Below are 26,925 nucleotides of genomic sequence, written 5' to 3' on the forward strand. Positions count from 1 at the left end.
AGGGGCACCTCTGCCTCCCACATCACAAAGCTCGTGATGGAGCTGGACAAATAGCCTAACCCTCCCAGGGACTTCCAAGCATGATCATACACAGGGCTTCAAAGGAAGAAAGAGCAGAGGTTAGTTGGTTTCAGGTCCTTGGAAAAGAAGAAGGCTGGCATCTGACTCATCCTACTCTGTTCCAAGCTCCCAGAACACACAGATGAGGTCATCTGAGTATCACTTGTAAAAAGGTTGATTCAGTGGCATATTGGGACGGCTGCTTTATTAACATTATTCCTTGCTTTTCCTTGCACAGTTTGAGGTGGGTAGCACTGCAGTTCTTTTATAATAATAATTTATGGACAGGAAAAATGATTTTCAGGTCACAATGGATATAAGCTGGTGGAAGAGCTGGGACGGGGTACCTGGCTTCCAAGGCAGTACTACTTCCTCCCTACCTGCTGCCTGTTTGTGCAGCTGATCCATCTCGATTGTCCTCAGACACAGTCAAGTGCATTTTCTCCTGCTATATTACCAACTGGATGGTACTTCTTTGTGATAACTCCTCAGAGGAAAAGATACAGGTTAAAAATAAATGAACTAGCTGCGTGTCTCCTTATTCCTCCCCATCCTCTGACCACCCCTGGTCATGGTGCAAAGCAGAGAACCCTCCCTCTCCTGGGTGCTGTTGGAGGCAGCAGAGAGACTTCTGCCTACAAGCTAGTGGCTCCCTCAAGCCTTGACCTGACTTCCTGGGACACGGCTGCAAGGACTTGTCATGGTGGGATGCTTTCTCCAGCAGCGTTGGCTTGTGGAAAGCCACCCCATGACTGTGCTGGAAGTCAGCTAAACTCTCTGCCAGTAAGAAGGTCCAAAACCGGCCAGAACCTCAGGGATATCTGAGCTATTAAGGGAAAGTGGATCAACTCCGAGGCCCTGTGAGGCCCATGTAGGATAAACGACATTACTGCGGACTGCACGGTGTATCTGAAGAGCCCTCATGGAGAAAAGGAAGAGAGAGACAGCCTCCTCCTAGGCAGTTCATGTTGGCCAGCATTAGGAAAGGCCAGGTTAGGCATCTCTTTTAGGGCAGAGGTGGAAGTCAGGAGAGCAGGACATTTAAGGAGAGAGGAGACTGATTGGAACTGAGCAGAAAGACTGCCTGGGACTTCTCCTGGGCACAGTCTTCCCTAGGGGCTGAGTTCAAAGCAGGCCTCCTCTTCCCTTCAGCTGGAGAGAGTGAGAGGGCCAGGAATGGGGGGAAGCTAAGGGAAGCCACTTTTCTGTTCCTTACGCAAAGGCTCTCTCTCTACGCCCAGGTGAGAGTTTGTATTTTAGAAACATGGGTGCTGAGGTGCTGACTGGGGCAGAACCTATTTCCTAGATGTCCCTGTGCAGAGGGCCCCGATGCCCTGGGCATGAATGTCTTCTTCCTCTGGGCATGGGTGCCTTCATGTTGGCCAGATGTTTTCAAGGCTGTGATAGCAAAGCCAAGGGCACCAACAGGCTGCCAACATCCTGTCAAGCCTAGGACTCAGGCTGCTTTGCCCTCTACCTGGGTTGGGGAGGGGGTAGGAGAGTCCTGTGCACATATGAAAGGGCAGGTCAGACCTCCATGGGGCTGGCCGGGGAGGGAGGCAGTTCTGAGACAGCCGAGGGCCTTTCTTCTCCCTTGACAACTCTCCACCCAGGATCACCTCCTGCTCAGTCTCCCCTTCATGCTCACATGAGAAGCCAGGCTCAGGGGTGCACTTTGGGAAGAAGGCTGCCTGCCCACCAGTCCTCTTTTTCCTACACACGCAAATACACACACACACACCTGCAAGATCTCCACTCTTGACTGACTCTATGAGTCCAGCCTCATCTCCCTGCACGGCAGGGCCCTTGGAGCCCAGCGCCAAGCCGGTGGTGTGTGCTCTAAAAATAGCTGTGTTCGACGTGATGGATGGGGAGGCTTTGCTCTCCTTTTCCTGCCTCTGCGCTGGGGTCTGAATCATGTAGGGAAATGACATTCTGTTAACACAAGCACTTCTGCTTCCTCCCATGCTCTCTTCCCATCCGGTGGGGGCCCTGGCCTGGGACTGACTTTCAATGTTTAAAGCCTCTCTGGGGGTTCCATTCAAGACCCTGATCCATCCACTGACATTAAGGAAAGCTGCGGATAGAAAAGGAGAGAAGCATCCTGTATCTCCCCAGGGATGCTCAGGATGAGTTGAGGCACAGATATGGCCCCATCTGACTCCTTCAAAAGAGGCCCAGAGCACCAGATGCTCAGGTCCATAGTGCCTCCCATTCCCAGGGTCAGGAGCTGCCTCAGCCTGGCCCCTGGCAGAGGCAGCCGCTCAGTAAGGACCACAGAAAGGCAAGTGAGAGAGGCCTAGACAGATGACCCCTTAGCCACGTCTCCATTAGAGAGGGCCTCTGATGCCACCTGCACCCAGGCTTGTTGAGGACCTGACTTCTCAGCCATGCAGGGGGAGCATTTTTGGAAACCTATTTTAAAACTTCCCCAATTCAAGGCAGTTTGAGCTCTCTTGACCTTGTTCTAAGTTCTGCGGGGCTGCAGATCCTGCTCAGCTTATCTTTGCTTCCCCAGAAACCCAACCACGGTGCCCAGCTCAGAACAGGTATTTGAGAAGTTTGTTTTGGCTTCAAAGGAATAAATAGCACCTAGAGGGTCTCAGTGGGAGAACCTGAGTCATTTACCTTTGAAAGAACAAAGTTAGGGCCTCTGGTCTGGAGAGATTCTATGAAGCCCACGTGAGAGTCCAGGAGAAAGATCATTTCCTACAGCCTAACTTGAGCCTCGCTTCCATCCTAGCTCCGTGCCACTTGGGAGCCTGTGATTCTCCAGAGCAAAGGATCTGACAGCTCATCCCCCAGACAGAAACCAGGTCCTCCTGTGGAGCCGCTGTTCTGGCCCCTAAGTCTCACTTCTATTTCCCTGCATGGATTTGTACAGGATCTTGGTTAATGGAACCTGTTTTAAATGATCTCTTTGACCCCCTATTGGATGGATCCCTTTAACCTTTAACCAGTTCTCAAAAAGACAGAAGCTTTGGACTTAAGCAGTAAACCCACAATCAGAAGTCAAGGAAATCCACATTTCTCAGTCACGGGAGTTTCACTGTTCATTGTTGGATTAGGGCAGGATGTAACCAGCACTCAGGCATGTGTTACCCACAGACCCCCATGTGCTCATCTCTCCCATCTATGTGTCTGCACATGTGCAGGGCACTGGGGACAGGTCTTAGCAGCCGCCTGCCTGTTCCCTCCCCTGGAATCATACACGTGCCTACCCTGGAAGGAGGTAGGGAACATGTGGGTCTGAGAGCATAAGTCCACACCCCTGAGGAGGCCGGGAGACGTTCCTGAGCTGGCAGTGAGAGGTGGCAGCCAACAGGCCCACAGCAGCTGGCAGATGCTGCCAAACATGTGGGAACCCAGGAAGCAGAGGTTCACATGAGCAAGAGGCCAAGATGGGAGGCTCTCTAGGGCAGAGGGAGAGACAGACACCACGGGAGACTCTCAGATCGTAAAAGGGGAGTATGAAGACACACACCCTCTGGGGGCCAGAGATTGATGGAGAAAGGGAGGGAACCGGGGCATGGGAAGGAGCAGAACTTGGCTCCAGTTGGGGCTCCACCACCAGCTCTCAAGGCGACTTTAGGTATCTTCATTGGTAAAATGAGAAGGCAGGATTGCTCTCCACTTCTGTGATGCTGACACACTTCTGTATTCACAGATATGGGAGGAATTTTCAACAGAAGGAAGAGAAAAGCTGCTGTGGCTCACCTGGCTGGTGGTGGAATGGCCCAGGAGGCTCCTAAATAGAAAGCATTGCTTTGCCTTTTCAATTTCTTGACTCTTTCCCTGTAACTTTTTGTAATGGGTCAAAGGCACTCATTCTTAGAGGACCTGGACTCCATCTTGGTGGTTAGAGCACCATTAAATTCTACCCAACACCTTCCCCAGTCTTCTCCCTCTTCTCTGCCTAGCTTCCCATAAACTGTTTTTTCCCCTGACTTCCTTGGCTGCTGCTTGAGTGGGGAGCCTTCTCTTTGGGTTCTCTTGGCCTTCAGTAGAGGTCAGTTTGGATCTGACTTCAGAAGGTCCCCAGACTCCTCGAGGGCGCTCTGCCCGGCCCTCCCCCTACAGGAACTTCTTACAGGTGTGTTCTTAGTTTGAGGCATCTCTTCCCCAAGTCAGCTTCTCTGAGGCTCTTCATGTCCTTGCTTGCTCTCCAAACTTTTCTCGTAACCACTCCCTAAAGACCTTCCCTGAGTCAACTCCTTCTCACAACTGACCTTCCCAATATTTCTTGTTTGGACATATGACTCATTGTATCTCTTCCTTTTTGGTCTTGCCTCTTCTCTAAGACTTTCATTTTCTATTTTTACTCTAGCTCTTACAGTGATCATCAGAGATTAAAATATAGTGTCTCACCGAGGTATCACCAAGGAAAAAGAGATCACGCAGACCTAAACAGCCCTGCCCAACATAGTTACTGCAATGAAGAAAAGGTTTCTGCACCATCCCAAGAGGCTGGGGAACCTTACCCCTGTGGGTTAGGATGGTTAATAGACCTCAGGGATGTTTTTAGAGTGGAGCCAAAGTTCACTTTCAGTATATTTATAGAGGTCACTGGAAATCTCCAGTGCTGATAACTGCAAAGCATTTGCACACAGTACTCGCCTGCTTTTGCTAAATCCTCTCCATTTGTAGGAGTAACTCCCTTGCTGAGGGTTAACTGCTCAGGAGGCTTTTGATCTGCCTGTGAGAATGCAACCCAAGTCGATCCAGCAGGCAGCCCAGTCAGTTGGCCGTCTCCTTTTCTTCTCTGCTTCTAGATGACATCCAAACAGCCTTGTTCTGATGATTCCCAGAAAGTAACTATTCTAAAATTAAAAAGCAAGAAACTCTTTGCAAAAACAACAAAAATTTTCTTTAAATAAAACTTAGGTCCTGTAACTTAGCCTTTCCCTCCATGAGGTAGACTTCTAGGAGAGCTGGTTTTACTGCCATAAAGATAAATGAAAAGCCAAGTGGGTGTGAGAGCACCTCCCCGGGCTACGGCTGGTGACTTGACAAGTCATTTATTCCAGGGCACAGGCTGGCTTCCTGCCAGGCCCTCCAGCATAAGCCCAGCCAAAGAGAAAGCAGAATGAGGTAGCTGACCCACGGCAAGGGTCCTCTGCTTCCAGTGAGGGCCTTCCAGCATCTGGTGGATGTGCACAATTAGTAATGCTTTTGAGGATAATGACTTGGTCTCATGGAAAAAGGAGAACTGGTCCAAGATAATGTCTGGTAAACTCTGACATTCCACCCTGAAGTGATCGTACACTCATGTAGAATCACTAAACAGCTGCACGATCATATTACAGACCCTTCTTCAAGAGCCAGCTCGTCATTGAATCCATCCCCAAATTCCAGATTTTCTCAAACAAAAGGAGCCCTGATGTGGAAGGAGCTGCAATCAGCCAGATGGAAGAGAGGTGTGGATTGCCAAGATTGGAAGTACCCTGTAAGATGTTTTGGCTCAGTCCCCTTCATTTTGTACATGAAAAAAACTGAGGTCCAAAGAAGAGAAGAGATTTCCCCAAGTGGAAGAACCCAGACAAGAGAATGGAACTCTTGAAACACAGAACCCCAAGACTAAGGTGCCCGTTCACCTCTTAGGGATGGACAGACCTCCTTGACCCCACTTCTTATAGAATCTCTGAGGGTGAGAGTGTAGGCCAGACGTGGTAGTGATGGAATCTCTTTAGTGAAAAGAAATGAAGTTGTATCGAGAGAGGCTGCCAAAAGGAGAAACCTCGCAGCTGTAGGGAGGAGAGGGAGAGGAGGTGGTGGCAAAACCCAAGTTTTACTAAACCATACGTTCTAAGTGAAGCTAGTCTGGGCTGCTGCTGAGAACCTGCATCATGGAGGTGTTTCCAGAGGACCAAACAGAAAAGAGCAAATCATGTCACTCACTCAGTAGCAAGTCTTAAGTACCTACTTTGTGTAGGACTCTTTGTGCCAGATACTACAAGATTAAAGGTGAAGTGTGGCAGAGAGTAGTGATTCCAAGAGCCAGTCTCGTGTTCACTAATGACAGCGGTTTTACAGATACACACACACGTGCACATACAAACTCACCCACATGAAGGCATGGAGCCTTTCATAATGTTCTCCTTCTTCTGAGATCATGCCCTGTCTTTTGCCTATTGTTAATAAAACTTTTTCACTTCTTAACAATAGCTTCTCAATAAAATGCTGGCAACCCAACTGAGGTTCTCTTGAGTATTTTTGAAACTGCATTGGTTGATGAAATCCAAAAGTCTGGCAACCATGGCCGTGGCTGAAAGGACATGGGCTCCAGGGACAGACCGACAGGGATTGAAATCAGGGTTCAGCTATTTATTCACTATGTGACCTTGGGAAAGCTTCTTAACACGCAGAGTTCAAGTTTCCTTCCTATGATATACAAAGTCCCCAGAATAGTAGGGACTTCCTATGGAAGTGCTCACAAAAGTTGCTGCCCATCTCTCAGAAATAGTTCATGTGTATGTGCCTCTATGTTGTATGAAGTGCTACGTGGGAAATGAGAGATCTTCAGTAGCCTCTGCTCTCAAAGACTTTAAAATGTTGCTGGTGAGACAGTCTACCTCACCAGAAATTGGGGGAGAGATGTGAAGGTTAGCATATCTTTCTCCTGCTCCTGAACAATTTCTCTGGTCTGGTAACAGTGACAGAATTTTCAGATATTGCTTTCCACAGTTCACATTATATTGTTTTTCCATGGCTGGTTTCAGTTTATACTAAGGCTCCCTCAAAACTCATAAAGTTCCCTTTAAAACCTCATAAAATTTCACCTGTGGATGTTTATTGCCCACAGGATGTGAGCTATGTCCGTTTGGTTTTGATAGATTTACCATTATTAAACTTGGGCCCCCGTTTCCCACCAGCTTTATGAAGATAGCTGCCTTCTAATTTAGCATAGGGGGCTCTCCCGCTTTGTCCCTCAGTGAGGAAATATTTCAGCTCCCTAGAACTGAGTTTGGCTCATGGGCAGTGATTCTTACCCCCAGACTCCTAAGGTCCAGGAGTTTGCTCCAGCTCTGGGTAGTGAATGTTCTCCATGAAGTTCGCCAAGCTTTCCCCACCCTCTCCAGGCAATTCTCAGATGCCATTCCCCAAAGTTCATCTACTAGTATTCATGCACTGACCCAGGGATTGGCATTTGAAAGATGAAAAGAAAGTTAAAGATGTTCTTGCTAAAGCCACGGGCAATTCTCAAGTGCATAAAAATATTCCAAAGTAATTCCTTTGGATTCACCTCCCTGGGACATTCATTCATTGGCTATAGTCTTATATGACAGTCCTATAAACATTTGCAGAAAGATATCATGTCTCTCTTTTAACCTCTTTCACAGGCCAGATGCCACTGACTTTAAGGACCTGGTTTCCCGTTGTCGTGCCAGTGAGTCTTCTTTGGGGTTTCCCTTTGGGTATGTGTCTGATTCACACTGGAGTTAAGAAGTATCGTTGAGTGGTATATTTAAGTCTCCATGGCTCAAGATCCTTGTTCCCAAGATATAGAATGGACCTGGATATATGGAGGCAGTTTAGGGTTGACCAAAGGTTTCTCAAGGTTCACACTAAATTCAGGCCCTGGCCAACTAAAGGCCAACTCTGAAAAGTCCAAATAGACAGAGTCCCAGACCAGAGAATCCAGAACAATCTGGAAGTCTAGGCCACGGAGTCAAAATCAAAGAAAGAGTCTAGTGATACCCACTGGGATAATGTGGAAGGAGGAAGTAGTCACCTGCAACTGAAGGTAACTCTAGTCCCTAAGCCTGGATATGATTGACACGTGGGAGGCTTGGGGAGGGGGAAGCTGGAGGAGCATCTGAGTCAAGAATTTTTATTTAACTCTGAGCTTCAACAGAAGATAGGGCTAAAGCTGCTGACCTACCCCTTGTCTGAATTATAAGGATTCCTTTGCTCGGAAGGGCAGACACCCAGCTAATCTTGTCTTAAGCACAAAGATTCCTGTAACTGCAAAGTACTGGTACTGAGGGCAGCTTCTGCTTCAGGGACTGTTGGACCCAGGTGACTTTACCTCTCAGCTCTAAGTTAATGTCCCTCTCAGGCAGATGTTCCCAAATGGTAGCTGCTAGCAGCTTTCATTCACCTCCTCTCAGCTTCAAATTCAGCTGAAAATGAGCTTATATTTCCTAAGAATTCTAATACAAAATCCCAGAACTGGGTCATGTGCACATTTCTGGAAAGAGGTGGATGTCAACTATGTAAGGCAGAGAATGATGGAGGGGTGATTTCCCAGAATTCTGGGGAAGCATAGCTGATAGACGTCTACCACTCCGGCTTAGCTTTGGGTCTGGGGATACTGCCCAGGATGGGAAAATGGGAACAGCTGGCAGTGACAATGGGTTAAAGGTATCTGCAGCTGGAAGGTCTCCTTTATCAAAACTCAACCCAGCATTTCAGAATCGTCCAACTAGTGAGGGGCACAAAGGGAACCGTTTCCTTATTCCAAGTCCTTTAACAAAAATCCAGGTCCGAATTACACATGCCCTTCTGAGGCTTCAACACTTCTTCTGGACACTCAGGTAACACCGCTAACTCCCCTGCACATGAATTGTCATTAAAGTATTCCACCCCTACCCTTTCTCAGCCGGGGTGCTGTACCTTCAGGATTTTACTTTTAGTTCAATCCCTTTCCAACATCAGGGGACATTTTCTGGGGTGAATAAAGAACATTTTAAGCAAGCCTGCCTCCCTTCATCTTTCTCTTTCTCTGGAAATAATCACAACAAAGCCTCACCATAATTTTAAAATTCAAGACTTGGCTCAGTTTGGTAAGCCAGGGTCTGACTTGGACCTCAATGCCAACATGGAACTCAGCTCAGCCTGGCACCCTGCTGAGTTGTTTATCTTCCTGATCTCAATCTCAACACTCTCTCTTGAAGGCTTTCTGGGGGAAGGGCACTGCTCAGAGTGGGGGCTTCTAGGAGAAACAGTGATTTCTTCTCACTTTCCCCTCTGGGCATGCCGCCTTCCTCTTTTTAGAAAGCAAGAATCTTATCCTTCCCTGTCCTCCATTTCAACTCTTTCATTTAAGCTGGAAACGTTCCTGATGAAGTAAACTCAGAAGTGACAATCATATATGGGTCCATTCCTCTACCTCCTCCTACTCTTGGCTACCCCCAGGCTAGAGAGTCTGGAAAGCCTCAAATGATTCAGAAAGTGAGCTGAATGGGTTCTTCATGCTTCACATTTAGTGCCAGGAAGCAGAGCAGTGGCTGATGCAAGAATTGGACAGAGTAGGAGTTAAGCTTTAAAAAAAGATAAAAAGAACTCAACCATAACCAAGGACTCCCACACAGAGTACTTAGAAGGAGCACTCAGCAGGGGACCATGCATGGCTTTGGAGCTTTAGTTGATGCTGGAACACAGTGAAGGCAGGGCTCTGCCTGCAGGGTGTACTGGGTTGGTACTACAGGATCCCCTCTCTGGGCCTGGGGCCATAGAAAAGGAAGTGGCACCATCAGGCCATTGGGGCAGTTGGGATGGGGCTCAGCAAAATTCTGGGGTATGGACAAGTGTCACTTATCACGTCCACAGCTGACAAGCAGGCAGCTATAGGGCAGTGACTTGCATCCATGCTGGTCATCAGCACGCTCAATGGATGTGTACATCTCAGTGCTGATGGTGGCCTATAGGCATGGTCTTTGGAAGTGTTCCACCCCCGTCAGTGGAAAAGACCGACTGGGTCACTGCTGACTCCACCTGTTTCCTTGAACCTGCCAGGACCACCTTCTCCACCCTAGCCACTGGTCTTCTGCTCATCACCCTCCCATGCAGCTCCCCACCCTGGGGAACTTCTCTGGTTTCACAGGGAGCAGGGGCTAAAGTGGAGTGGTCAGGTTCTTCCTAGCCAATGATGAGCACAAACTCTCCATCCTGTTTCCTTCAAGGATACCCTCTTTGATGCCATGAGCCTTTCCTCTTTCAACAAAACTCTCATATAAATATTAATAGAACAACTAGGTTTTCAAAAAATTTTAATTTGTAAGTAAAAAAAGAAACATTGGCTTTTCCCCCTTGCATTGTTGTTTGAGCAATCATAATTATCTCCCAAATGACAAAGATATCTCAAGGAGGATTCAGACTGAGAAAATGAAGACAAGAAAATCATGACGACTGATGTTTCGCTCTCATTGGTTCTTTGCAACCAAATAATCTGGTAGCAGAAAACTAACCTCCACGGATAATCTTTTCTTTTTCTTACAACTATATTGTTGTGATGTCTGTCACATATGATACAATTCACTCATCTAAAGTATGTGATTCAATAAGTTTTTGTTTTATCATATTTACAGACTTGTCATAAGTAATCTTTCAATACAAACAGTGCTTTAGGAGAGTAACTCCTGGGCCAATGGTACACATTTTTTTTTAGAGTCTACAAAAAGTCCAACTCAACATACTAAACTGCCCCACATATTAATAAGATCCAGTCCAAGTATATTTTCAGGCATAGACACAAACTCAGGGTTAGGGGAAGAGGGAATACATACTCTTTAATGAGCCCATTCCCTGACACAGATTCTAGTATGTTATCATTACAAGAAGATTTTCCCTCTAGCAGAAGATATTATCCCCTTTTCCAAATGAACTTAAGGCCACTCAGCTAAAAAAAATAAAGAAATAAAATGAAGTCATTTATGGCTAAAGTGGCAGAGTTGGAGATTTTAATGCAAGTCTATATGAATCCCAAAGAAGGGCATTGCCAAAGGATGTTCAAACTACCATACAACGGGGCTCATTTCACATGCTAGCAAGGTAATGTTCAAAATCCTTCAAGCTAGGCCTTAGCAATACATGAACAGAGAATTTCCAGATGTGTAAGCTGGATTTAGAAAAGGCAGAGGAATCAGAGATCAAATTGCCAACATCTGTTGGATCACAGAGAAAGCAAGAAAATTTCAGAAAAACAACTACTTCTGCTTCATTGACTACGCCAAAGCCTTTGATTGTGTGGATCACTACAGACTGGAAAATTCCTCAAGAGATGGGAATACCCTTCTACTTTACCTGCCTCCTGAGAAACCTATATTCAGGTCAAGAACAACAGTTAGAACTGGACATGGAACAATGGACTGGTTCCAAATTGGGAAAGGAGTACATCAAGGCTGATACTGTCACTGTGCTTTATTTAACTTATATGCAGAGCACATCATGTGAAATGCTGGACTGGATGAAGCACAAACTGGAATCAAGATTGACTGGAGGACTATCAATAACCTCAGATATGCAGATGACACCACTCTAAAGGGAGAAAGTGAAGAGGAGGTAAAGAGCCTCTTGATGAAGGTGAAAGAGGAGAGTGAAAAAGCTGGCTTGAAACTCAGCACTCAAAAAACTAAGATCATGGCATCTGGTCCCATCACTTTATGGCAAATAGATGGTGAAAAAATGGAAAGTCTACTTTTTGTAGACTTTATTTTCTTGGGCTCCAAAATCACTACAGACAGTGACTGCAGCCATGAAATTAAAAGACTCTTGCTCCTTTGGAGGAAAGCTATGACAAATGTCGATAGCATATTAGAAAGCAGAGACATTACTTTGCTGACAAAGTCCTGTACAGTGAAAGCTGTGGTTTTTCCAGTAGTCATGTACTGATATGAGAGTTGTGCTATAAAGAAGGCTAAGAGCTGAAGGACTGATGCTTTCAAATTGTGGTGCTGGAGAAGACCTGGAGAAGACTCCTGAGAGTCCCTTGAATATCAAGGAGACCAAACCAGTCAATCCTAAAGGAAATCGGTCCTGAATATTCTTTGGAAGGACTGATGCAGAAGCTGAAGTTCCAATATTGTGGTCACCTGATGGAAAGAGCCAACTCATTGGAAAAGACCCTGATCCTGGTTGACCCTGACTGAGGACAGGAGGAGAAGAGGGTAACAGAGAATGAGATAGTTGGATGGCATCACTGACTCAGTAGACATGAGTTTGAGCAAATTCTGAGAGATAGTGAAGGATAGGGAAGCCTGGTGTGTTGCAGTCCATGGGGTCACAAAGAGTTGGACACGACTGAGTGAACAACAATGACAAGCTGTATATTATCACCCTGCTTATTTAACCTATATGCAGAGCACATCATGAGAAACGCTGGGCTGGAAGAAGCACAAGCTGGAATCAAGATTGCCGGGAGAAATATCAACAACCCCAGATACGCAGACCATACCAGCTAAAGGCAGAAAGTGAAGAGGAACTAAGGAGCCTCTTGATGAAGGTGAAAGAGGAGAGTGAAAAATCTGGCTTAAAACTCAACATTTGAAAAACAAAGATCATGGCATCTGGTCCCATCACTTCATGGCAAATGGTGCGGCAACAACGGAAGTAGTGACAGACTTTGATTTTCCTGGTCTCCAAAATCACACTTCCAAACTCTGCAGCCCATGGGGTTGCAGAGTTGGACACAACTGAACAACTACAACATGAATCCAAGGGCATTCTATCTGCAGCAACTCCTCCTGCCTCACGACACCCTCTGAGGCCAAAGGATAGCATGAGAGCTGTTTTAGAAAAGTTTCTGAACTTCTCTACTATTCAGGGACCCCCTCAGAGAAATTACATATCATTTGCTCCCAGGGTCACCTGAGCAGCTGAACCGCATGAGGAAGCTGTCCACTGGCCAGAGCAGATTTTTCTGGGAAGCTGGCAAACCTAAACCTGCAGGACCCTTTAAGGTCCAGTAGCTACTGTTGCATTTGTGATTGTATAGCCTTTACTTCTGAGAGGATCCCCCAGGTGACATGAACTTCAAACTCCATCAGAGCTGGATCCACCCCCATTCAGAGCTCCTTTCTTCTCTCGCAGGCAGGACTCCTCCCTCCCTATTCCTGGGGCAGCTATTCTTTCCTAAGTGTTCAAATGCCAGGTTTCTTGGTCCTGAGTGTGCCCACCCCTTATTTGTCACCTTAACCATCATCTTCTGCACCTCAAAGCACTGTTCCCCAGGAGGGTAGACTGGGTGTTTTGGGTCTCCAACGGTGTTCAAACGTTTCGGGAAGCCAAGAGGGAGAAGCACATTATCAGTCATCAGACCTCAAAGGTCAATTGAAATGTCAACTGGAGCCTCACAGGGCTGCATTGTACCTGCTCTTGTGGGGACGCTGAGTGCTGTACTCCTCAGAAGCCTGCCTGGCAAACACATTCATCTATGATTAATTAGAACATGGAGAAACAAAGTCATCTTAATGGATCATTTAAAAAAGTCATTTAATTGCCTGGAGACCAAATCTTTTAAAAGCAAATGTTTGGGCCGAGGCTCTTGGAAACAAAACATTGAGAATCACTCCTTTAAACCGTCCGTCTTCGGAACGATCAGCCTCTTCACCAGCAGAACAGATCGCTTATCCAGGAGCAAACAGTTCTCAGCATGTTAGGTAAGATGTGGCAGAAAACACACACCCTCGCTGCAGGACAGTCTCTCCCAGTGTGGGGCTCTCAGAAGGCTCTCTTGGAGGGAGACTGATGGGTTTTATTTGAAGGAAGTGATGGCTCCTGCAAAACCGTTTCTGTTACCCTGGACTCTGCTCACACAGCCTGACTCTCCAGGTGGTAGGAGAGGCTGTCTGCATGTGGCATATGGTTTAAGAATAGTTCATCTTTTGAGAAAACTCCCGTCTAGCCTCCCTCTCAGCCCCACATAATCTACTCTGGAAATGTTCATTGGCTAGAAGAAAAGAGCAAGAGAAGGAAAGGAGAGGAGCAAAGAGTAAGAAAGCGTGATAATGAAAAGCAAAGATGGAAAGTGAGGCAGGAAGATAGAAGAGGGACGCAGAGTTAGATGAGAAAAGGGAAAAGGGGAGTATGATCAGTCCCACCTAAAATCAGTAATGTCAGTGAGAGAGCTGTGGCCCCAACACCAATGGCATCCTTTGCAAACCCTCAGGGAAGGAGAATGTGCCTTCCCTACAAATGTACACTGCCTCCTCCTTCCCAGGACTTCTCTCCCCAGGACTTCTCCCTGCTCCCCCTTCATTCCTAGAACCCACTTCTCCAACACACAATGCTTGTTTCTTCCAGCCAATTTGGGGGAGTCCTGTGAGATGACTCTGGTTTTTCAGGATCACGATGGGATTTTGCAAAACCCAAACAACACATAGTGGAGACATAGCTCAACTAATTCCTCAGATACCACCACCTGGGGTAAATGAGGGCCAGCTGTTGAACAGCTGGACCACATCAGCACTCAGCACCAGAGGTGAAGCAGAGCAGTAATTCAGCCAGATAAAGAGGAACCTCCCGGGCAAGACAAGCACAGTGGGAGCCCGGCAGAGCCTGGCGGAGCATCAACACAGACCCTTGGCCTGGCTTTTCTTCGACTTTCCAGTTGTATTGCAAATACACTCATATAAAAATAAGTACCACTCTACTTTTGTATAACACTTTATAATTTAAGCATTTCCCATGCATTGTCTCATTGGATCCCTCAGCGTTTAAAATTGTTTAAAAATTAGCTAATGTCAGATGTATTTATAATTCTCCCCACCCAACCTACATATTTCCACAAACATTGTCTCTCACTTTCTAATAAATACAGCACATGCAAAAAAAAAAAAAAAAAAATCCTTTCACCTTTTTCTCTGTTTTTTCCTAAAGCAGTCTTTCCTCCTCTGGCCAGTTCTCTTGACACCGTAATTACCGGGTTTTGCAATTTTGCTTTCCTGTCTTCATCTCCAAGATTGTAAGCCTTTTGTTCCTTTTTCCACTTACCTTTGGAAAAGGCTTGTTCTTTGCACCTGTGGCTTACCCCTTTACCTCCTCTTCCCACACTTATTTAACCAACTGTCTTCAACTTCTTTCTTGACCAGAGGGGAATTAGAGGCACAAAAATAGGTGCTGCTGAATCACCTCCTGCCTACATCCTCTCCCTGTGGCTGCCTTCTGCCCCTAAGCATCATATTATCTTGAATACAGTGCTTCCATCACTAGCCAGGTGACCTTGAGAAAGTTATTTAACTTCTCTGAGTCTCAATCCCGTAACTGTAAATCAGGATACTAGGAGGCCTGAACTCACATTGTTGAGGCTTAAAGAGATAATGATGCCTGGGTACCATAGCGCCTCGTGCCTGGCACAGCATGGGTGCCTATGAATGTCAGTTCCTAAGCCCACCATTGCACTTTCCCGTCTTTCCTCACTAACCAGGAGCACAGTATCATGAGAGGAACACTTGCTGTGGAATCACAAGACCTATGTTTAATTCCAGCTTTTGCCTCCTTGGACAGACGTTCATTCTGGTCTCATTTGGCATATGCATAAAATGGGAATACTAAAAGTCTTCTATATCCATCAATCAACATGGTTGTAAGGATCAAACAGAAAGAGTATAAAAATGCTTTTGTAACTAAAATACCAGCCAGCACAATTATTACTGATAAGACATTCCTAGCATAACACTGTTTGGTCCTATTTTTAAAAATTTCCTGTCACCTATGTAGCTTTCAAAAATAGCAATAAAATACAAATATGAAATGTATCACTTGACCATTTTTAAGTGTCCCGTTCAGTAGTGCTAAGCATATTTCACACTGTTGTAGAACCAGTCTGCAGAATTCTTCCTGGACCCTTAGGGGAGAACTCCTGTTATGTTACAAAAATGTTGATGGTGAAGAGCCAGGGACCCTGCAATCTGATTGTCTGAGCTTGGATTCTGGTTCTATATGACCATGGTCAAATTATTCTGTGTCTCAGTTTTCTTATCGTTAGAATGGAAATAGTCTTTGCCACAGAGAGTTTTTGTGGGGATATTGCAATTGGGAACAATGGAAAAGGAATTTCCTCCCAGAAAGCAGATCTAGGACCTGCCAGATGGGTTTTACTTTACTGCCAGGCCAGGAAGTTTTCCCTGTTTCTGTTCAGTAGGATTTGATATATTCTATGGTGCAACGTGCATTTGGTACTTTCCCTTTCTGTGAGTTGTGCTGGGGTTTTTATTGTGGTTATTGTTTTCTTCCTTACCTCTAAACATCAGGTATAGGCAGGCAGATGAACTGTCTTTTCAATTTAGCAGACTGTAGTCCTGAGAGGCACACACAGGCTGATAGGGAACCTTGCACAGTAACCAGAAATCCTAGACTTTAAACTGGACAAAACTTTGGGTTTTCTTCCTTAGTGATGGGTGGGTTGCGGGGTGGGGGGTGTGTGTAAGAATATGTAAAAGAATAGGAACTCTTGGGTTCTGAAGAGCCAAAGAAGTAATTATGACAGATATCATTCAGTAGCTTATGAGTATTCATTTTAAATTACCTTCTCTTGTTGTTTTCCCAGTGTAAAGACACAGTTCTCCATTTCCCAGTTACCTTACTACTGAGGGTGATGTATAATGCAGTCTGGTCAATAAAATGTAGGTGAGTCCACTGGAAAAGTCTTTAGCTTCCTGAATGAAAGCACAAAGACTTGTAAGCAGAAAGCCCTTCATCCTTTTTTTCCCCCTCTTCTTGCCTTAAACATGGATGCAAGGCTACAACCTCATGGCTGTAGGCAACAAGCAAGAAGATGAAAGCCCAGAAGCCAAGTTGAAGGTAAGGGAAGAAGGTGCCCAAATGTTCCCAGTGGAAGGATTGATCAACTGCTTCCCCGACCCTATGTCTCCAGTACATGAAATGTGAACTTCCTACTTGTTTAGGCCATAGCTGATTTTCTTTTTTTTTCCTCCTTTCTTTTAAAAATTCATTGTAATACTAGCCTATATAGGAGCAGGGGTGCTAAACTTTTGAAAAATTTAGTAACTATTCCCTGAGAACGGGGTCCCTTCAAGCACTTGGGGAGGTGGAAGGAGTTATCTATTTGTACAATGAAGAACTTAGGTAATTCTGGACCCGAACCAGAGAGCATTTGGTTCACACAGGGGCTGTGAGCTTTAGATGAGGATGAGAAGTTTGTCTCTCATGCAAGAGTTAATTTGAGGACTAGAGGCTCCTTGGAGGATGGCCTGTGGGATCCCTTTGAGGCTAGGCTCAAGGCACAGTGTAGAGCAATAGATTCGCAAAATAACATTCAGGCTGACCAATCCTGATTGCATGTCTGGAAGGTATGGCATGATGGAGAGCTGTGGATACTAAGATCGTGCATGCTCGTTAAACTAATCCTTAGTTACCTATGCTGATGATTACTGCATTTGTGAGTATTGGGGGAGTGAGGTTTGGGTTTCCTTTTCCAAAATATTCTTCTTTATAGGTTTTAACTTGAAAGGTGTCCATTGTTTCTCTTTGCACAATGAGAAAAATCCATGTACTGAAGATAGGCACAGTGCTGCTGATGGCCCTCTCAGGCAGAGAAGTGGGGAGAAGCCAGCTAAGTTAGAGTAGAGACTTGGAAACTCTAAGGATAGGAAGGCTGCTGAGATTCTGCATTCATCTCAGGTTTTCACCAGTGTTCCTTCCTTGAACCATTGGTTTCCCTCCCACCAGCTGTACATTAACGCCACTTGGCTGCACCTGTTGGTCATCTTACCATTTTTCCATATTTCACTACATTTGTGGGAAATTGTGTGGTCCCTAGCAGTGAGGTTACAGAACTCTGGGGCATGGCCCTCTCACCAGCCTGATGGTCACTGATTGCCTGAGCACTGATGTCTGTTGTGACCACTCTCAGGGCTGATCCTTGAGGGGCTCTTGGGAGGCAGGCTACATTCTGGACCTCTCCTTCTGGTGTGTCACTTTCCATCTTTCTCTTTGTCCTTTTTCTTGCCTAACCTTCTCTATAGTCACTCATCTCCATGGCCATGTTTATGGAAACTTTCCTCATTTATCCTTTGATTTTTGCTATTTTTGTTTCTCTTTCTTCACCTTTACAGGGGAAACTCGCTCTGCATTGATCATTCCTGAGTAAGAGAAGAGCTATTCTGTTATTTAAAGTCCTTGGCCTGGTGCCTCCCTTTGAGCATTTTTAAAATTTATTTTTAACATGTCCTACTTCTTCATGGCATCTTGAAAAGGGAGCAAGTCTCCTCTCCCCTTAATGATCCCTTTTATAGTTCTACTTTCTTCCTGTTCCAGTAGGAATTTGCATATACTCTATTTGATCTTGCCAAGTTTCCAAGATTTTGAGAATACCATTTTGATCAGGAGAGAGAATTTTGGTCATCACCCCACTTCCTTGAGCCATGTGACTTTGGGTCAATCACTTGGCTCTGTGCATCTCTGCTTTTCCATTTTAATAAAGGAATGAACATACTTTACTGAAAGACAGTGATGGATAAGCTAACTTCTCAAGCATCTTTTCTGCTTTAAGACCCAGACTTCTATTGATTAGAAAAGAGATGGCTTTTGTTTCATAATAACTTTTATTTTTTATGATTATCCTGTCCTTTTTATGACCTATTTCTCACTTTTAGTAAGTTTATGCCAGATCACTAGGATAATGAACCTACTGTACCACTTAAAGTGTTCAAATATTTTTATTATTATTATCTATCTTTGTTCCATTGGTAGTGCATGTAACTAATGAGCCTTAAATTCTGCATCCCTAAAAATTATCACATAGATTATGACCAGGCTATGCCTCCCCTTTGTCACTCTACATTCCCCTATAAGATTATATTAGGAACTCAATAAAAAGTTAGATATGTAGCTTTATCATGTCCTTTTTAATGGCTGCATAATATTCAACTGTATGGACATACCATAATATAATCTAATCAATCTCCTAAAAATGAGATAATCAGGTTGCTTTCAGGTTTTTTTGCTATCATAAATAATACTGCAATGAATGTACTTGTACATATGTATTCATGCAATTATCTCTGTAAGACATTTTCTAAGATACAGAATCACTGCTTTTAGAATATGTTCACTCTTGGTTTAATAGCAATGAGTCTAAAGTCTTTACATCCATATATTATTTTTTAATATCTCTCCCTTTTCTTCATGACAACTGAATTATTGTCTATTTAAAATATGGCATTGTCCTGAAATAGATATGTCCTTCCTTTGATAAAAATTCTATTTCTGGAAGTTTATTTGAGGATGAACCCAGAGATCTGCTATAAGGGCTTGAACAAAATTGTCATCATATTAGTAGGTACTTAGTATGTGCCAGGAATTGTACAAAGAGTTTAAAATATATCATTTCACTTAATTCTAACAAGAGGTTTTAGTGTAGATACTATTATTAAACTCATTCCACAAATGAAGAAACTGAGCCTTAAAGAGATTAACTTTCCCAAAGATACACAGTCAACATTCAAGGAATCTGGGAGCAGAACTTGTCACTGGAACCCACAGGTTTCAACATGAACTCCTTATATCACAGTATATAATAAAGAAATGTTGGGAATAGACTATCCAAAAATAAAGGAATGGTAAAATAAGTATGAATATTTACACAATAAATATTATTATATGTAGCCATTTAAATTGTTACTCAAATTTATTTATTGTTACCTATATGACAATATATTCTTGACATGGTTACTTAACAAGACATACTGTGAAACAGCATGAAGATGAACCCATATATGTTTTTTTAAAAAGGTGAGTGAATTTAGTTCCTTCAAAATGTACAGAAGAGTTTGAAGAATGCAAGAGTGTCTTTGGGTTGATAGGATTGACAGTATTTTTATATAATCATTTAGATTTGTTTATTTCTTCTGTTTTTTTCTATAATGACATATATTACTTTGGTAATAAGGTTAAAATAAAGGCTTTAAAATAATAAAAAACGATTCAGTTTTGTTATAGAGGTGTTTTTGTGTTTACATATTGCAGAAAGAGATATTGTTGAAATGGGTTTAAATTTCTAATAAATCTATTTCACCTGTTTGATATTTTAGCTTGTTTCAGGTATCATTTGTAAATTGATATAAAATAATCAACTTTGCTCATTTTGAGAAAGTCATGAATATTTGCGTGTCTGTCCTTTTACTTTCCCTTTCACCCTTTTACTTCCTTTCACATTCATTCATTTTTCCTACCAGCTCCCATAGCTTTTGAAAATCCACATTCCTCTCACAGCTTTATCTCTACCTTTGGAGATGCCAGGCTCTAATACACCTTTAGCTTAACACCCCTGTCTCCTGACCCTGTAGAGTTCGTAGGGAACCTCTGTATTCATTTTGTAGGAAGCTAGTCACAACAACTATACATATTTAACAAGGGTTTTGCAGTTTAAGAGTGTTTTGCATCATAATCTTATTTGCTTTTTCCTGTAGGTCCTTATGGCTTCCCAGGTGGTGCTAGAGGTAAAGAATCCACCCACCAATGCAAGAGACGCAGGTTCAATCCCTGAGTCAGGAAAATTCCCTGGAGTAGGAAATGGCACTCCACTCCAGTATTCTTGCCTGGAAAATTCCACAGGCAGAAGAGTTTGGGAGGTTACCATCTATGGGGCTGAAAAAAGTTGGACATAATTGAGCAGATGAGCACATAGGTCTTTATAGGAAGTAAGGAAAACCTTATGAACCCTATTTTGCAGAAGAGAAAACTGAGCTTTACCAACTTTGATTTCACTAAAGTCACACATCTAGCAAGTAGTAATGCTGGAAGTAAAACCTAGTCTTTGGTTCCAAGGTAGTGTTTCTTTCTACATCCTATAATATCTCTGAATGGAGTTATCAATGGCCACCAGCTAGATAGCAACTATTCCCTAGATCTGAAGTCTTAAACCTTAACTGGGTGAGCAGATCTTTTTAACATCCAAAATGAGACCCAGGCAGTGAAGCCAAGCAAGGTAGCAATGGGTTAAAAGGCCACTCTTTTTCCAGACACAGGGCAGGCACAGAGCTATCCATGGTCCTGAGATCACTGCCCTGAGTTCATGCTGACCTCTTGGGCTCTAGCCCATCCAGTTTGTTCATTACTTATCCTTATGGCATCACTTACTCATTTGAATCTCACTGACCATTCTGTCTCACATTTCCTCTATTTCTCTCCCTGTAGGTCTCAGCAATGTCTGCTAGTCCAGGGTTCCGTGAAAACCTTTCCCTGCGTGATTCCCATCCTTGAATCCAGGAGTATACTTGATAAATAATAACTTTATCTATTCATCTTCATCCTTAAAAAATGAAAATCAACCTGCAGGAAAATTTCTCTTTATCCTTCCTCATTATTTATGCCATTCGTTCCCCATGTACCTGCTTTCAGTCTTGTTCTACCAAAACTTGCATTTAAGGTCTTTTTCTCCTTCAGGTCTTTTTTTTTTCCCTCTTAAATTTGCTTTGCTTCTTGGCTTTATGCAACGTTTTAATTTCTACTACCAGTTCCAACTTCTGGGTTCTTGGTTCCATCAATAGTTAACTAACATGCTTCTTAAATTTACTTTGTCTTATCTGGCTCAGTGTTTCTCAAAGAATGGCTAGAGTATTTCTGAATCAAAATGATCTGTGGTTATCACTAACATTTAGATTTCTGGGCTTTCTCTCTGCCTGATTCTCTCCTTTGGCTAGGGGCCCTTCTCCTTCTGGTTTCCTTTCTTATCAACTGGGAAACCCCCATCTCCAAAGTCCTGACCAGCAAACAAGAAAGTGGATCAGAGTGCTGCCTCTCAAGACCACACACAGTCTTTGCTACCAGTAGCTGTTCCTACTCTGCCACCCTCTGCCCCCAGAGGACTGTGTATGGCTTGCGACCACACTATGTTCTCCTAAATACCCCTTCCTGTTCCTCCTTCCCTCTCATCCTTCTCTTTGTCCTCCACCTCACCCCTACTTTTCCTTATTCTTCTTTTTGGGTAGTCTACTTGAACTGCTCTGGCACTTTCTATAGCTCTAGTGTTTAAAGAGTTCCAGTATTACTATGGTATTTCTTCACTCCTCTGTTTTATTATTTCTGGGGGATGTATGTTTTTAATCTGAGAAGATACCATTTATAAGACAAAGCTAGTTTGGTTCTGATGATGAAGATTTGAGAGAAGTGAAATATACATTATCATTCTTTTGTTGCATGGAAACTGAGACCTAGAAAGCTTTATGTTCAAGATCAGTGGCAGAAGTAATACTAGAAACATGGTCTAAAGACTTTTCTATAACAATTTCATTCCACAAATACGTCCTGAGTCTCTGCTATGGGCAAAACATTGAATCAGCCACTAGAGATGTAAACATAGAGAAAAACTTCCCTCTCTGGTTTCATGAACCTTCCAGTGGTCATAAAGAAGCTAAGAAATGCCCAAATAACACAGCACCAGGAGGTGTGTGCAATGCTTCAAGCTCTTATACATTTGCTTGTGAAATTTGAGAACCTACAGGAATGAGGAAATGCTTGTATTCTTTTAACTAGGAGGGAAGGAGAGATGGCACAGGGAGGAATTCTTGAGCATATCAAGTTTCATATGGGGATTAAAAGCCATGTGAGAATTTCCAGTAGGAGAACACCGCACAACTGAAGAATGCCCTAGGGATTTCAAGCTTGGAGTTGAGAGATTTGAAAAGTAAGTTTAGGAACATAACTGAGGCCACATCATTGAAAGACTTCAATCTCAAACTAACTTGCAGGTGGGTAGGGGAAGTCTTCAACTCTTATCATGAGACCAGGCTGCCTTCACACATACATGGCACAGACATGGAATTCAAACTGTCATTTTATAAATAATAGCAGAGAATCAGGCACAGGAAATACAGACCCATAATGGAGAATGAGTCAAATGTGCCTGAGCAAGGTGGTGGCCACCATTCTGAGTATCAGTGGGGAATCAACACTCTAAGAGCAGCTCCGGTGAGGGCAGGCCCTCCCTCTCAAAGACAGAATGACACAAGCTGCCCAGGGCAGGTGTTGGCTTTCTGATGAGTGTGGAGAAAGGTGATGCTTAAGAACAAGGCAAAGAGCTGACTTTTCTAAAGCATGTATTAGCATGTGGCTAAAAATAGCCACCTGTTCCAGGTCGGATTCCAAATTGGAAGAGCTCTTCACATATTAAAAAAGCGTCTGTCTCCCAGTAGTCATGGCAACAGGCATCCCTGAATAAATGTGGAGAGATGTTTTTGGAAGGGGGCTGGGAAAGGAAGTGGACATGACAGCCTCTGGATAAGAGGTGAGTCTTTCTGTTCTTCCCTGAGTTGAAGCCTCATCTTGCTTTCCTACTTCTTAGCCCTTCTAATTTTGCACAGCCCTTGGTTTTTCTCTGAAGAAATACCTTCTATAGTTAGTGCCTGTCCAGTGGGCTGGACAGGGATGGGAGATGGAGAGAAGGGTCAGACATCCCACTGGCATGAAGAGATGGGATGGGAGGCCAAGCTGCTTGGGCTCAGAATCTCATGTATGCTATATTGTTTGGCTGTTTGCGTATTTCCTTTGTCAACGATCCCCATAAAATATATGTGTCACTTCATGCTAACTATATTAAGCGCCAAGGGTCTGCTTGTTTCTTTTGCTTTGTATCCTTTGTCAACTCCTTGAGGGCAAGGAGTCCTCTTTCTAATTCCACTCATAGCATGAAAATGCTCCTGCAATCTATCCATGTTGCTTGTACTATACAGCAGCAGAATATTCTCTTAGGACTCAGAGCACTACCCCATAACTGTAGGTAGCTCTCCGCCTGTCAACTCCAGAATCCCCAGTTCTGACAAGTGGAGGAAATGTGTTAAGCAGGGCTCTGTTGTACAGATCCTCCTTGAAGACAACAGTAAATGATAAATGAGACCACTCCAAACCATTGTTCATAATAAACGCTCTTAAGTGTGTGAATAAATATAAATGACTAAAGAAGCTTGGGATGAACCTGGTGATGAGGGCAGAAATGTAAGGATGAAAAAAAGCCAGAACCCCCTGAGCATGTTCCCAGGCGATTGCTTGAATAAAGCAGACATTTAGTCTCTGCAGAGAGGATTAAAATCAGATTACTAGTCAGGTGAGGAGTCAGCATATGTTTTCGAGGACATGCAGGAGCTGCTGTGGCATGCATGAGATCTTCACTGGGCAAAATCTGCAAACTGTCATCTAGATTCCTCTAGGAAGAACTCTCCACAGGCACATAGGTCTAGATCCTGGCTAATAAGGCTGCTGAGAGTTTCTTCCCCTGGTATTCTCTGCCTTGCCCTATTTCTTACCTCATGATGAAAATATAATATATTTTTAGCACCTACACCTGTGTGTCCCCTGCAGTGCATGCAGGTCCAGGCTCAGCAGGCATGGGACAATTCGTTCATTGACTCATTCAACTAATCCCGCCTTTGAGCTACTGTGTGCTGGGTGCTACATGGTCCCTGTCCTCATGGACCTTGGGTTAGGGAAATGATGGGACATCACCATTATTGTGACGATGGCTCCTGATGGTGATGATAATCACCCCAACTATGGCAAGAACACTGCACAAGGCAGACTGTTTAGTGCATAAGTGTATTAACTATGTTTCCCTATTTTCTCTATTCTTGATGCTCTGGCATGTGGGGCCCAGCTGATCCTGGAGAGACTGCCCTTCCCAGAGACAGGAAATGACTCCCCCATGAATGTGCCTTTCCTATGAAAATCTACCTCTCCAGAGCCCAGAGCTGCCCACTGCCTCCTTTATGGAGGTCTCACAGGTTGACCACTATCCTCTACCATAATCCCTCGAGGGTCAAGGTACCAGGCAACTTGGAACAGTCCCTACACCCGTGAGCCCCATGAAATTATTCAGATGAGTCCATCCTAGACCTGTGTGGCCAGCTGACCCTGTCTCACCCATTCCTTCCCAGGAAAATAGCAATAAAGGCTCTTTGCCATGATTTTCCCTCACTCCTTCTGCATCTTGACCAACTCTGGGACTTCCCTGTGCGGTCCCGCATGTCACGGAGTGGCCCTCCCTCTTGAGAACTGTAACAAACTGTCTCTTCATCAGCAATTGTCTCCCAGTCTGTTGGCCCCATTATACCAGAATAATAATAAAAACCACGTTTTAAAACAATATGAGCTCAAATTCTGGAGTCAGTTCTCCTGGATTCAATCTCATCGCCAACATTTACTGGCTGTGGGACACAGCCTCAACTTTTCCTCTCTACAAGAGAAACAATAATATCTAACCTATTGAGCTATTAGGAGGATTCAATGAGATCATTCATACAAAGCACTTAACCTCCAGTAACTGCCATATGTAAATGCTAAATAAACATGAGATCTAGATTTATATTTGGGAGGAAAAAGGATGCAGGGCCCACATCTTTTTGAAGTCTACAATCAGGTGGAGCTTTCTAGAATCTCCAGAGTCTCCCTATTCACTCTCTTATTTGGTCCTGATAGCTCTGAGAAAGTGGATGGGTAGGTGGGGCACCTGTGTTTCACAGACAAGGAAATTGAGACTAAAAGAGCACTAGCTAGTCAATGAAAAAGGTTGGACTAGGATCCAGCTCTCATGACAACTAGCTCTTTCTCCCAGGCCAGATGTGGCATAGATGAGGACTTGGCAGTCAGACAGACCAGGCTTAAAAGCCAGCTCCGCCACTTCTTAACCCTGTGTATGCTGCGGCAGGCTGGAGATCACTAGGCTTCCATTTTATTAACTGTCGAAAAGGGGAAAATAACCTTTTCCCTCATAGCTTGAGACTTTTTAAAAAGAATTGAATCAAAGCTGGTTCAGGCAGGGGGAAATGAGCACTCTCCTATATACTAAGAGCTCTCTTATTTTCCCAACAAAGAAAATCTCTAATATAGGAAATAGCTTTATGTACAGGGCTGTTCATCACAACATCACTATCTAAATATAATTTGAAAGCAAATGATGAATTCAATAACAGGGAAATGGATAAATAAATTGTAGTATATCCACAGGATGGGATAATATACAGCCATTAAAAGCAATGTTTGCAAAGTTTATGACAAAACTGTATTTACTGTTAGGTCAATAAATCATGCCTCATGTTGTTTCATTTTCATCAGATGAAAACACAAAGATCAAAGCAACACGAAGATTAGAGAGGGAATCAGGTTGACAAGCCTTGCTGGGAAAACAACAGTGGCCCCATTCATTCCCATTTCCCAGCGGCAACTGTTTTCACTCCTTGAGCTGATTATTCGGTATTTTTCTTTTAACGTCTGAATAATAATATTTTATTGTTCTTTCTTGATTTTTTTTAAACTAAAAAAAAAAAGAGGCCAGAAAGAGACAAAATCTCCCTCAGCTTCTTTTCTCGATTTCACTTTGCTGGAATGATTTCTTCCCAAAGTGCCCATCCTTCAGGAATGGCATATGTGTTCCCACTCTACCATATAAAATGTGCAGGTAAGAGGCAAGCATTTCTGTCCTAGTGTTTGCAAAGTATGAAGTAACAAGGGAGATATGTTTCTATTTTAATATTGAGTGAAAAAGGATTTCCCTTACTGTGGTTCCAATTAGGCATACATGGATAAAGACACCAGAGGGAAATAACCACTATAATATTGAAGGTAGTTTCTGGATGTGAGAATTATGAGTAATGTTTTTCTTTTTTTCATATTTTGTGAAATTTCTATAATGATCATTCCTTTAAAAAATTGCAGATAAAACTCTTTAGTTCTAAAAAGATAAAAATCCAGTTTACTTCTTGTAATTGTTATAAGGCCATACTCACACAGAGCCTGTTGTATATTTACTGGGGACCCTGTAAATGGTAATTTCCCCTCCTCTGGCCATTTCTTTGGCCTTTGATCCTTGTGAAATGGATGAAGAGGTGGACGCTTGTAGTCAGATCCAGGAGTGGATCATTAGAAAGCTATTGAACTGATATTGGAATATGACACAGAAGCATCTAATCAGAAAGCCTCAACAGAAAGAAAAGGGAACCCTCTTACACTAAGGGTGGTAATGTAAATAGGTGCAGCCACTATGGAGAATAGTGTGGAGGTTCCTTACAAAACTAAACTAGAACTACCATACGACCTAGCAATCCACTCCTGGACTACATTCAGAAAAGACAAAAAAGCTAATTTGAAAAGATACATCCTCCCAATGCTCACAGCAGCACTTTTGCAATAGCCAAG

Source organism: Capra hircus, chromosome 11 (genome assembly GCF_001704415.2).
Source record: "Capra hircus breed San Clemente chromosome 11, ASM170441v1, whole genome shotgun sequence".
NCBI lineage: Eukaryota > Metazoa > Chordata > Mammalia > Artiodactyla > Bovidae > Capra > Capra hircus.